Source organism: Rattus norvegicus, chromosome 5 (genome assembly GCF_021556685.1).
Source record: "Rattus norvegicus strain SHRSP/BbbUtx chromosome 5, alternate assembly SHRSP_T2T, whole genome shotgun sequence".
Taxonomy (NCBI): Eukaryota; Metazoa; Chordata; class Mammalia; order Rodentia; family Muridae; genus Rattus; species Rattus norvegicus.
In genome coordinates this window covers 53,640,500-53,653,322 of record NC_141538.1, presented here as the reverse complement: position 1 = coordinate 53,653,322, position 12,823 = coordinate 53,640,500, and the positions used below count along the sequence as shown (strand labels likewise).

The 12,823-nt window shown below is 41.3% G+C and overlaps 1 long non-coding RNA gene across 3 annotated transcripts in view; it reads left to right on the top strand.

Annotated features, from left to right (window-relative positions):
* LOC120102853 (uncharacterized) overlaps nt 1-12,823 on the top strand; it is a 29,220-nt gene that overhangs the window by 2,729 nt on the left and 13,668 nt on the right. For all 3 annotated transcript variants that reach the window (XR_015620790.1, XR_015620788.1, XR_015620789.1), the window contains exons 2-3: nt 1,836-1,948; nt 3,994-4,097. This is a non-coding gene — a long non-coding RNA (uncharacterized LOC120102853). The remainder of the gene's footprint in view (nt 1-1,835; nt 1,949-3,993; nt 4,098-12,823) is intronic.

Genomic DNA, 12,823 nt, shown 5'->3' with positions numbered 1-12,823 from the left:
GGGAGTCTGTTGGTTGGCTGGCTGAAGTGATCTGTAGATGGGAACCATTAGTATTAATCTAATCAGAGAGAGATTACAGAAGCTATTACTGTTTAGTTAGTTATTCTTCTGTTCAGAATGAGAGGCCTAGAGTCTGACAGCTGGTAAATTGTACCAACTGTATTCAGAGTTTAAAGATAACATTCGATAATGGAATCAAACGTTGACTTGTGACCTGGTGTTTTATTACCACAAAGGGATGCTCTGTTAAAATGGAGAGAATCACGGTGTTTGGAAAGTGCTCTTCTTGGGGGGGGGGGAGTATGCATATGTGTTTTTCAAGTTCTGTCTGCCCCAAGCTCATCAGCCAGGCAGTAGTGAGCTGTTCTGTTTCCTTCTGAGTTGGGAAGCCAAAAGAGAGGCAAGCATCTGACCAGGGAAAGGCCAGGTATTCTCTGATGCCTCGGACTTCAGTTTGCAGAGATCCCTTTTATATGGGAGGAAATGATTTACAGCCCACGCGCCCTGAGTGTGTCCTGTGCTCCCAGAGGAGACAGCAGGGACGGCAAAGGCAAAGCTGTCAGCATTCCTATTAGGGACACTACGCTAAGGACACGTGTAAACATGACGCGAAATGTAAATGGTCCTTGATCTCTACAAACCAAGGTTGAATGTAGAACCCATGTCCTTCTGAGGAAAGACCTGTCAACTCCTTAGCAGGCGTCACTACTTCCTTCAGGCTTTCTGGCTTTTCAGATCTTTTATTCTTTTAAAATTATAACAGGGCTATGATGAGCCAATTTGCCGCTGTTCTGTGTAATTTGGGTTATTCATTCAGTGGGATGTAGAAGATGAGAACACAGTTAAAGTGGCATATTTAAACTTCAAAGAAAGATCTCAATTTGCAACAGTCCATGTGCTCCTACTTACACTAGGCACAGAGCATTCAAGAAGCAATGGCTGTCTCTGACACAACCGTGGATCCCAAAGAGGACACACATGGAGGTTTCTCCTTCAACTTGCTGTGGCTCACCAGACGCCTCCCCTCCACTTCCAAGGTGATGGACAGCGGTCCCCTTATTCGGGGACTGCAAAGCAAAAGCACCACCATCTTTTAGAGTTTGGGGTTTGGGGCCCAAGTTTGGCCCCCACGTCAATTCGGTGTGTGCGGGGTGATAATCGTTCACATAGGGCTGGAATGCTGGATGATTAAAGATATTTAGGGAATGATCTGGTGACAGGATTTCATTTTAATTCAGAGGGTAGCTTTAGAATTCCACCAGCTGTTGCTGTCTCTCCTCGGAAGTGTTAAAGCGTTTTGTATCGCAGCAGTGGCTCTGCCTTGCGTGGAGGCCTGCAGCCCTGCAGTCCAGGCTCTAGCAGCTGCAGTGTGCGGTCTGAAATGCCTGCTGGTGTGTCATGTTCTGCCAGTGATGTGGCAGGCTAAAGAACCACCCACATCGACTCTGCCTGCGCCTCAGAACCACGAACTGCTGCTGAAACAGGAGGCTCTTGGTCGTGCCACCATCAGAAGGTGTTTGCATCCTGAGGCTGCCTTCAATGGGGAAGCTGGTCGTCAGGCTGAGACAGGAAAGAAAAGAAGGAATGGAGAAGGAAGGATGAGGACCTCCTTCACCTCAGGATACTCTATTAGATGCGGAGACTGTAGCTGTGGCTTCTTGGTGATCTTTCCATACAACTAAACCCGTGTTACTTAGGGAAAATTTTTTTTCTTTCCTTTTCGCCTTCTCACCTTCTTTCATTAACACACCAGATGAGCAGTGGCAAGGAAAGCCAAGAAATGACAGGAAGGCATTTTCTTTTGCTAATGTGTTCTGTTGTGGTTTTGTTGCCAGGCAGAAGATCAGTAATGAGGAGATGGAGCATCCGTACCTTCGAACCGTGTGAGAAGCATGTTCTAACAGAATAAACAAGCAAAGGGTGTAAAAATATAGCAGCAAGGAACCAGGTAAATACAGCCTTTATTCCCCTTGATAAAATGAGTACAAACCTGTCAGCAAAACTCTATAATTAAAAAGACTAAAAAAATATATCTAAATATTTATAGTCTAAAATCTTGGGATAAGCAGCAGGATAGCACTGTCAAAACAGCAAACTATAGCCGGTAGTGAAGACAGACACTTCTTAGTCATGCATAGTCCTCCTTGAATAGACTGTCTTAGTTACTTTTCTATTGTTGTAGTAAGACACCAAGGCAACGCGTTAAAAAGGAAGAGTTTATTTGGGGCTTTAGATTTCCAAGGCACGGTGGACATGGCAGGAAGCATGGTGTCAGGCAACCAGGTGGCGCACCGAGCAATGGTGGAGAGTTTACCACCTGAAACACAGTCATGAGGCAGAAGAAGAGACAGCAGGACTGCTGTGAGCTTCTGAAACCTCAATTCCAGCTGCCAGTGACGCACCTCCTCCAACAAGGCCATGCCTCCTAGTCCTCCCCAAACAGTTCCACCAAATGAGGAATGAGTCTTCAAACCTAAGCACCTATGGAGGCTGATCTCATTCAAACCACCACACTCGTGTTCTTTGTGATTTCTTTGTTTCTTCATTTTGTTTTTACAATTTTGAGTAGAAACCTAAAAAAGAGAAGACAACGACTGTCTTGAGCAAAAAGGAGTACATGCAGTAACAGATCTAGCACCCCCCCTCCCCAATCTGGTATCTGGAACTTGGGCTCTCAGTAAAAATTGAGAATTTGCAAAAGCCAATGGTGTGTGTGATTACATTGCTTTGTCTAGTTTATCTGTCATTAAAGAAAACAGTTCTAGTTCAGGCCTTATGAAGGACTAGATATAAAAATGGTTGCCTTAAGTTTTTGTTTAAAAAACTATAAATTTAGGCAGAGGTAGGTGAAATTCAGGATATTCTACACCTTCTCTGTGCTGATGATGGCCCAGACTTTTGCTCACCATGTACAGACCTATCTTTTCGAAGAGGTAGAGCTCACACTAATCTTCCCTGCTTCCCTTATTGTCACTGACAGTGTTGAGTAATATAATAAACACAGGAATCATTGGGAAAGAACTCTGGGGAAATTCTTAACTGTCGAGTGATTTCTTCTTGGAAAAGAAATCACACAGGCTATTTTAATTATTGTGCTTACTTCAAGAAAGAACAAAAAATAAATTGTGACTCTTTGAGCTGGGGTGACTTTTATGAAGACCAAAGAAGAGGTTGTGATGTATGAATAATCAACTCTTCGGCAACAATATGGGCTGTATTTAACAGTTGGCTAAATATATGGAAAGGAGTATCAGTTTATGGCCCAAGGGGTATCACTCCTCAGGGTGGGGAAAACGATTATTATGGTGTCATTGATAATGTCTCTCAAAGTCCACGTCTTAAGAGCTAACGCTCAAGGTAGGACATTAAAAAGCAAGAATGTCTGTGGAGTCGGTCTTGGTGGCCCTGCTTTTGTAGAACAGATTGAGAAATATTGCCTTGCCCCTCTACCTTGTGAGGCTATGGCATCCTCCCCTTTCTCTGAGTGCCCATCCGTCTATGGTTATTGCTATTATGTGCTATGCTACAGACTATTGCCTACTGAATGCTAAGTTTTCAACTCAAGGGGACGTAGCTTGCTCATAAAAATCAAGAAGGCATGTGATCGATTACTTCTTAAAATACATTTCTCAAAGCTGAATACTTAGTATTTAAGACTGCACAACTTATATGTCTGTATGAGAATTGAGTTAAATGATGGCAACTTCCTTTCTGTATTGTATATGGTTCCCAGGTATTGGAAAGATGGCTTAAATATAAAAGTTCAGTGCCTAAATCAATTTAGAAGATAGTCATAATTTCTCCAATAAGATCTCATGTAGAAAAAATTGAGGTGACAGTTTCTTAGTGTGAAAGTTATAAGAGAGCACATGGGGAAAATGGACCATTGCCAAATGTCATTTTAGAAAATCTTTGAGTCTCAGATTTTCTGTCGTACAGTGTTACAACTATGCCCTCAATGCTCTGATTTCTACCCTACTCTGCATTCTCCAGAGAAAGTCCTCTTCCCTTTCCCAGTACCTTTTACTTCTATGGAGAGGGGGAAGGAAAAAGAGAAGAAAAAAAGAAAAAAGAAGAAACAGGAGGAAAACAAGAAGGTAGGATTTCCAGAATATTTATCTCATGTGCCTCTCAAATGCTGAAAAAGAGCTTAGGTTGGTGTGTGAAATCTTTGACCTGACGCCTTGCATGATATGAAGCAATGGTGGTGTGGACTCTTGCAGACAGTCATGAAGGTCTGACTTTAAATAATTCCCCGCACATTTAGAGAGGGAAAACCTCTGGTTAATTCATTTCTGCCCAAAAATATTTCAAAGATATGGATGAGTGTAGGAAATGGCCTGAAAGCTTGAATATGCTGACACAGACAGAATATTTAACATTTTCCTTTCTAAAGTGGTTCACAGATAATATGATGTCAAGATAGCAAGTTCAGTGTCATGGCAACAATACACCGAGCTTAAAATTCAAGTCATCGATGTCATCTTTAAGGCTTTTATTAGTTTTTTTTCTTTTTTTTTTTTATTAACTTGAGTATTTCTTATATACATTTCGAGTGTTATTCCCTTTCCCGGTTTCCGGGCAACATCCCCCTCCCCCCTCCCCTTCCTTATGGGTGTTCCCCTCCCAACCCTCCCCCCATTGCCGCCCTCCCCCCATAGACTAGTTCACTGGGGGTTCAGTCTTAGCAGGACCCAGGGCTTCCCCTTCCACTGGTGCTCTTACTAGGATATTCATTGCTACCTATGGGGTCAGAGTCCAGGGTCAGTCCATGTATAGTCTTTAGGTAGTGGCTTAGTCCCTGGAAGCTCTGGTTGCTTGGCATTGTTGTACTTTTGGGGTCTCGAGCCCCTTCAAGCTCTTCCAGATCTTTCTCTGATTCCTTCAACGGGGGACCTATTCTCAGTTCAGTGGTTTGCTGCTGGCATTCGCCTCTGTATTTGCTGTATTCTGGCTGTGTCTCTCAGGAGCGATCTACATCCGGCTCCTGTCGGTCTGCACTTCTTTGCTTCATCCATCTTGTCTAATTGGGTGGCTGTATATGTATGGGCCACATGTGGGGCAGGCTCTGAATGGGTGTTCCTTCAGTCTCTGTTTTAATCTTTGCCTCTCCCTTCCCTGCCAAGGGTATTCTTTTTCCTCATTTAAAGAAGGAGTGAAGCATTCACATTTTGATCATCCGTCTTGAGTTTCGTTTGTTCTAGGGATCTAGGGTAATTCAAGCATTTGGGCTAATAGCCACTTATCAATGAGTGCATACCATGTATGTCTTTCTGTGATTGGGTTAGCTCACTCAGGATGATATTTTCCAGTTCCAACCATTTGCCTACGAATTTCATAAAGTCGTTGTTTTTGATAGCTGAGTAATATTCCATTGTGTAGATGTACCACATTTTCTGTATCCATTCCTCTGTTGAAGGGCATCTGGGTTCTTTCCAGCTTCTGGCTATTATAAATAAGGCTGCGATGAACATAGTGGAGCACGTGTCTCTTTTATATGTTGAGGCATCTTTTGGGTATATGCCCAAGAGAGGTATAGCTGGATCCTCAGGCAGTTCAATGTCCAATTTTCTGAGGAACCTCCAGACTGATTTCCAGAATGGTTTTACCAGTCTGCAATCCCACCAACAATGGAGGAGTGTTCCTCTTTCTCCACATCCTCGCCAGCATCTGCTGTCACCTGAGTTTTTGATCTTAGCCATTCTCACTGGTGTGAGGTGAAATCTCAGGGTTGTTTTGATTTGCATTTCCCTTATGACTAAAGATGTTGAACATTTCTTTAGGTGTTTCTCAGCCATTCGGCATTCCTCAGCTGTGAATTCTTTGTTTAGCTCTGAACCCCATTTTTTAATAGGGTTATTTGTTTCCCTGCGGTCTAACTTCTTGAGTTCTTTGTATATTTTGGATATAAGGCCTCTATCTGTTGTAGGATTGGTAAAGATCTTTTCCCAATCTGTTGGTTGCCGTTTTGTCCTAACCACAGTGTCCTTTGCCTTACAGAAGCTTTGCAGTTTTATGAGATCCCATTTGTCGATTCTTGATCTTAGAGCATAAGCCATTGGTGTTTTGTTCAGGAAATTTTTTCCAGTGCCTATGTTTTCCAGATGCTTCCCTAGTTTTTCTTCTATTAGTTTGAGTGTGTCTGGTTTGATGTGGAGGTCCTTGATCCACTTGGACTTAAGCTTTGTACAGGGTGATAAGCATGGATCTTCTACATGTTGCCCTCCAGTTGAACCAGCACCATTTGCTGAAAATGCTATCTTTTTTCCATTGGATGGTTTTGGCTCCTTTGTCAAAAATCAAGTGACCATAGGTGTGTGGGTTCATTTCTGGGTCTTCAATTCTATTCCATTGGTCTATCTGTCTGTCTCTGTACCAATACCATGCAGTTTTTATCACTATTGCTCTGTAATACTGCTTGAGTTCAGGGATAGTGATTCCCCCTGAAGTCCTTTTATTGTTGAGGATAGCTTTAGCTATCCTGGGTTTTTTGTTATTCCAGATGAATTTGCAAATTGTTCTGTCTAACTCTTTGAAGAATTGGATTGGTATTTTGATGGGGATTGCATTGAATCTGTAGATTGCTTTTGGTAAAATGGCCATTTTTACTATATTAATCCTGCCAATCCATGAGCATGGGAGATCTTTCCATCGTCTGAGGTCTTCTTCAATTTCTTTCCTCAGTGTCTTGAAGTTCTTATTGTACAGATCTTTTACTTGCTTGGTTAAAGTCACACCGAGGTACTTTATATTATTTGGGTCTATTATGAAGGGTGTCGTTTCCCTAATTTCTTTCTCGGCTTGTTTCTCTTTTGTATAGAGGAAGGCAACTGATTTATTTGAGTTAATTTTATACCCAGCCACTTTGATGAAGTTGTTTATCAGCTTTAGTAGTTCTCTGGTGGAACTTTTGGGATCACTTAAATATACTATCATGTCATCTGCAAATAGTGATATTTTGACCTCTTCTTTTCCGATTTGTATCCCCTTGATCTCCTTTTGTTGTCTGATTGCTCTGGCTAGAACTTCAAGAACTATATTGAATAAGTAGGGAGAGAGTGGGCAGCCTTGTCTAGTCCCTGATTTTAGTGGGATTGCTTCAAGTTTCTCTCCATTTAGTTTAATGTTAGCAACTGGTTTGCTGTATATGGCTTTTACTATGTTTAGGTATGGGCCTTGAAATCCTATTCTTTCCAGGACTTTTATCATGAAGGGGTGTTGAATTTTGTCAAATGCTTTCTCAGCATCTAATGAAATGATCATGTGGTTTTGTTCTTTCAGTTTGTTTATATAATGGATCACGTTGATGGTTTTCCGTATATTAAACCATCCCTGCATGCCTGGGATGAAGCCTACTTGATCATGGTGGATGATTGTTTTGATGTGCTCTTGAATTCGGTTTGCCAGAATTTTATTGAGTATTTTTGCGTCGATATTTATAAGGGAAATTGGTCTGAAGTTCTCTTTCTTTGTTGTGTCTTTGTGTGGTTTAGGTATAAGAGTAATTGTGGCTTCGTAGAAGGAATTCGGTAGTGCTCCATCTGTTTCAATTTTGTGGAATAGTTTGGATAATATTGGTATGAGGTCTTCTATGAAGGTTTGATAGAATTCTGCATTAAACCCGTCTGGACCTGGGCTCTTTTTGGTTGGGAGACCTTTAATGACTGCTTCTATTTCCTTAGGAGTTATGGGGTTGTTTAACTGGTTTATCTGTTCCTGATTTAACTTCGATACCTGGTATCTGTCTAGGAAATTGTCCATTTCCTGAAGATTTTCAAATTTTGTTGAATATAGGTTTTTATAGTAAGATCTGATGATTTTTTGAATTTCCTCTGAATCTGTAGTTATGTCTCCCTTTTCATTTCTGATTTTGTTAATTTGGACGCACTCTCTGTGTCCTCTCGTTAGTCTGGCTAAGGGTTTATCTATCTTGTTGATTTTCTCAAAGAACCAACTTTTGGTTCTGTTGATTCTTTCTATGGTCCTCTTTGTTTCTACTTGGTTGATTTCAGCTCTGAGTTTGATTATTTCCTGCCTTCTACTCCTCCTGGGTGTATTTGCTTCTTTTTGTTCTAGAGCTTTTAGGTGTGCTGTCAAGCTGCTGACATATGCTCTTTCCTGTTTCTTTCTGCAGGCACTCAGCGCTATGAGTTTTCCTCTTAGCACAGCTTTCATTGTGTCCCATAAGTTTGGGTATGTTGTATCTTCATTTTCATTAAATTCTAAAACGTTTTTAATTTCTTTCTTTATTTCTTCCTTGACCAGGTTATCATTGAGTAGAGCATTGTTCAATTTCCACGTATATGTGGGCATTCTTCCCTTATTGTTATTGAAGACCAGTTTTAGGCCGTGGTGGTCCGATAGCACGCATGGGATTATTTCTATCTTTCTGTACCTGTTGAGGCCCGTTTTTTGACCAATTATATGGTCAATTTTGGAGAAAGTACCATGAGGAGCTGAGAAGAAGGTATATCCTTTTGCTTTAGGATAGAATGTTCTATAAATATCCGTTAAGTCCATTTGGCTCATGACTTCTCTTAGTCTGTCGACATCACTGTTTAATTTCTGTTTCCATGATCTGTCCATTGATGAGAGTGGTGTGTTGAAATCTCTCACTATTATTGTGTGAGGTGCAATGTGTGTTTTGAGCTTTAGTAAGGTTTCTTTTACGTATGTAGGTGCCCTTGTATTTGGGGCATAGATATTTAGGATTGAGAGTTCATCTTGGTGGATTTTTCCTTTGATGAATATGAAGTGTCCTTCCTTATCTTTTTTGATGACTTTTAGTTGGAAATTGATTTTATTTGATATTAGAATGGCTACTCCAGCTTGCTTCTTCTGACCATTTGCTTGGAAAGTTGTTTTCCAGCCTTTCACTCTGAGGTAGTGTCTGTCTTTGTCTCTGAGGTGTGTTTCCTGTAGGCAGCAGAATGCAGGGTCCTCGTTGCGTATCCAGTTTGTTAATCTATGTCTTTTTATTGGGGAGTTGAGGCCATTGATATTGAGAGATATTAAGGAATAGTGATTATTGCTTCCCTTTATATTCATATTTGGATGTGAGGTTATGTTTGTGTGCTTTCATTCTCTTTGTTTTGTTGCCAAGACGATTAGTTTCTTGCTTCTTCTAGGGTATAGCTTGCCTCCTTATGTTGGGATTTACCATTTATTATCCTTTGTAGTGCTGGATTTGTAGAAAGATATTGTGTAAATTTGGTTTTGTCATGGAATATCTTGGTTTCTCCATCAATGTTAATTGAGAGTTTTGCTGGATACAGTAACCTGGGCTGGCATTTGTGTTCTCTTAGGGTCTGTATGACATCAGTCCAGGATCTTCTGGTCTTCATAGGTTCTGGCGAGAAGTCTGGTGTGATTCTGATAGGTCTCCCTTTATATGGTACTTGACCTTTTTCCCTTACTGCTTTTAATATTCTTTCTTTATTTTGTGCGTTTGGTGTTTTGACTATTATGTGACGGGAGGTGTTTCTTTTCTGGTCCAATCTATTTGGAGTTCTGTAGGCTTCTTGTATGTCTATGGGTATCTCTTTTTTTAGGTTAGGGAAGTTTTCTTCTATGATTTTGTTGAAGATATTTACTGGTCCTTTGAGCTGGGAGTCTTCACTCTCTTCTATACCTATTATCCTTAGGTTTGATCTTCTCATTGAGTCCTGGATTTCCTGTATGTTTTGGACCAGTAGCTTTTTCTGCTTTACATTATCTTTGACAGTTGAGTCAATGATTTCTATGGAATCTTCTGCTCCTGAGATTCTCTCTTCCATCTCTTGTATTCTGTTGGTGAAGCTTGTATCTACAGCTCCTTGTCTCTTCTTTTGGTTTTCTACATCCAGGGTTGTTTCCATGTGTTCTTTCTTGATTGCTTCTATTTCCATTTTTAATTCCTTCAACTGTTTGATTGTGTTTTCCTGGAATTCTTTCAGGGATTTTTGTGTCTCCTCTCTATGGGCTTCTACTTGTTTATTTATGTTTTCCTGGAATTCTTTCATGGATTTTTGCGATTCTTTCAGGCATTTTTGCGATTCCTCTCTGTAGGCTTCTACTTGTTCTCTAAGGGAGTTCTTCATGTCTTTCTTGAAGTCCTCCAGCATCATGATCAAATATGATTTTGAAAATAGATCTTGCTTTTCTGGTGTGTTTGGATATTCCATGTTTGTTTTGATGGGAGAATTGGGCTCCGATGGTGCCATGTAGTCTTGGTTTCTGTTGCTTGGGTTCCTGCGCTTGCCTCTCGCCATCAGATTATCTCTAGTGTTACTTTGTTCTGCTATTTCTGACAGTGGCTAGACTGTCCTATAAGCCTGTGTGTCAGGAGTGCTGTAGACCTGTTTTCCTCTCTTTCAGTCAGTTCTGGGGACAGAGTGTTCTGCTTTCGGGCGTGTAGTTTTTCCTCTCTACAGGTCTTCAGCTGTTCCTGTGGGCCTGTGTCTTGAGTTCACCAGGCAGCTTTCTTGCAGCAGAAAATTTGGTCTTACCTGTGGTCCTGAGGCTCAAGTTCGCTCGTGGGGTGCTGCCCACGGGCTCTCTGCAGAGGCAGCAACCAGGAAGACCTGTGCCGCCCCTTCCAGGAGCTTCAGTGCACCAGGGTTCCAGATGGTCTTTGGCTTTTTCCTCTGGCATCCGAGATGTGTGTGCAGGGAGCAGTCTCTTCTGGTTTCCCAGGCTTGTCTGCCTCTGTGAAGGTTTAGCTCTCCCTCCCACGGGATTTGGGTGCAGAGAACTGTTTCCGGTCTGTTTCATTCAGGTTCCCGCGGTGTCTCAGGCAGGGGTCCTGCCGCTCCTGGGCCCTCCCCCACGGGAGCCCAGAGGCCTTATACAGTTTCCTCGTGGGCCAGGGATGTGGGCAGGGGTGAGCAGAGTTGGTGGTCTCTTCCGCTCTGCAGCCTCAGGAGTGCCCACCTGACCAGGCGGTTGGGTCTCTCTCTCACCGGGTCTGGGAGCAGAGAGCTGCTGCGGGCCGGGATCCGCGGGTGTCGCTTTTATTAGTTTTTATTGAGTAAGTGTAACATTTAGAACAAGAAACATTAAAACATGCTTGTTATAAAGAAAAGCAACTGTAGACATTTAAATCAAAGTTCTACCCTATTCTCCTATCATGCAACTGTTTATAGAATATGTGCAGACATAATCAGTGGAATGCATTCCTGGAAGTGGAAGTCTTTAGTCAAACTTCTCTTCCTTACAGATATTGACGGAAAATACCTATTGCAAACCCAGTGCTTTAAATAGATCTGATTGACTAAGCACACATCTGGATTTAAATGAAATCCTGAGCTGGTCCCATCTCCAGGACAGTGTTCAGCTAGCTTAAAAATGGTAGACCATGGACAAGTGCCATCTGCCACAGACTTTGCAAGTGTGAGGGACCAGGAGAAAAGCTTTGCTATTGTAATGGGGTGAGTGAAATTAGGAGCTAAAATAGAATGTATTACAGCAGGCAGGGCAGTTCCACTCAATTAAAACATGTCCTGCATCTCACAGAACTTTCAGATGTCTTGACATTCATGTTTCTGAGAGACTGCTCGTCATCATCTAATCTGAGAACCTGACTACATTTTGCCTATAGGTATAATTGTGTTTTGGTTGGTTGGTTGGTTGTAGATTTAATATACATTGTAATTCCAGGCATATAACCAGAATGCAATTATGATTTAAACACTTTGGAAAGCTGAATTGTTGTGATATGTAACCATGATACATCTTCAATCTATTTTTATTCCTAGTGGATGTACTATGCATGATTCTATGTATACGTTGGCCAGGCCACCATCATATATGTAATTTTATACATAGTGATACAGGTAGTATATAGAAACTTTCTTCTTTACCAATTTGTATATTATTATTATTTGGAGTATTACAGAAAATCTGTTACAGAAAAACTATGCATGAAGTGAATTGTGTTATCTATCCATTTTATCACACTCAGAATTACACTACAATGAACTTGTTGGAGAAAGAGGGATTAGAGTGTGGTAGGCTTGAGACCTGCTGTTGTAGAGTGTGCTCTTCTCATCAGGATACCAACTAATTTGCGTGACCCTTGGTTCTCTGGCTCCTCTTGCTCTTGACAAGAGCAAGAACCCAGAGGATTTTTCCAGTCTTACACAACATCAGCAGAGAACACAATTCAAATGGGCAGTTGGTGATCTGAAGAGCTTCTCTACCTAGCATTTTTTTCAGTTCAGTCAGTGTAGTGACTGTGAAGCCCAATGATGAGAAGTAAGAAGCACGTACCTACCCTCTGCCTATGCTCTTTAGCTGATATTTTGTGGAAGATTTAGATTCAGAAGTAGAAAGTATATTTGCAAATTCTCTCTCTCTCTCTCTCTCTCTCTCTCTCTCTCTCTCTCTGTGTGTGTGTGTGTAAGTGTGTGTGTGTGTCTTATTGTACATTGTGATAACAAGAGTTGGACTTCCATATTTTCAGGACAAACTTAATTTCATAACTAAAATATCCATTACATTTTAGACTATTTTTCAGTATCTCTTCTCCTCCTAAGGTGACTTAACATTTTTTTCTGACTTTAAGTTTACAGTACATGAAAATCCTTTCTCCGCAGTGTGGTCTGCATTACAAGACCGGCACTCAGAGAGGATTGGAGTCTGAAGTCATCGCTAAGACATCAGCCCCACCCCTTCCTGAGCTCTCTGCTTTGTCCTTTTTAGGCTGAGCACTTAGAACAGTGCCTAATTCACTCTTCAAATCACCGACTGCATTAATGAATCCTGGAAAAACAAAAATACACTCCCTTTATATTTTCGGGTTATAGAAGTTACCCCAATGCTTATCATGTAACTTTACTCAGAT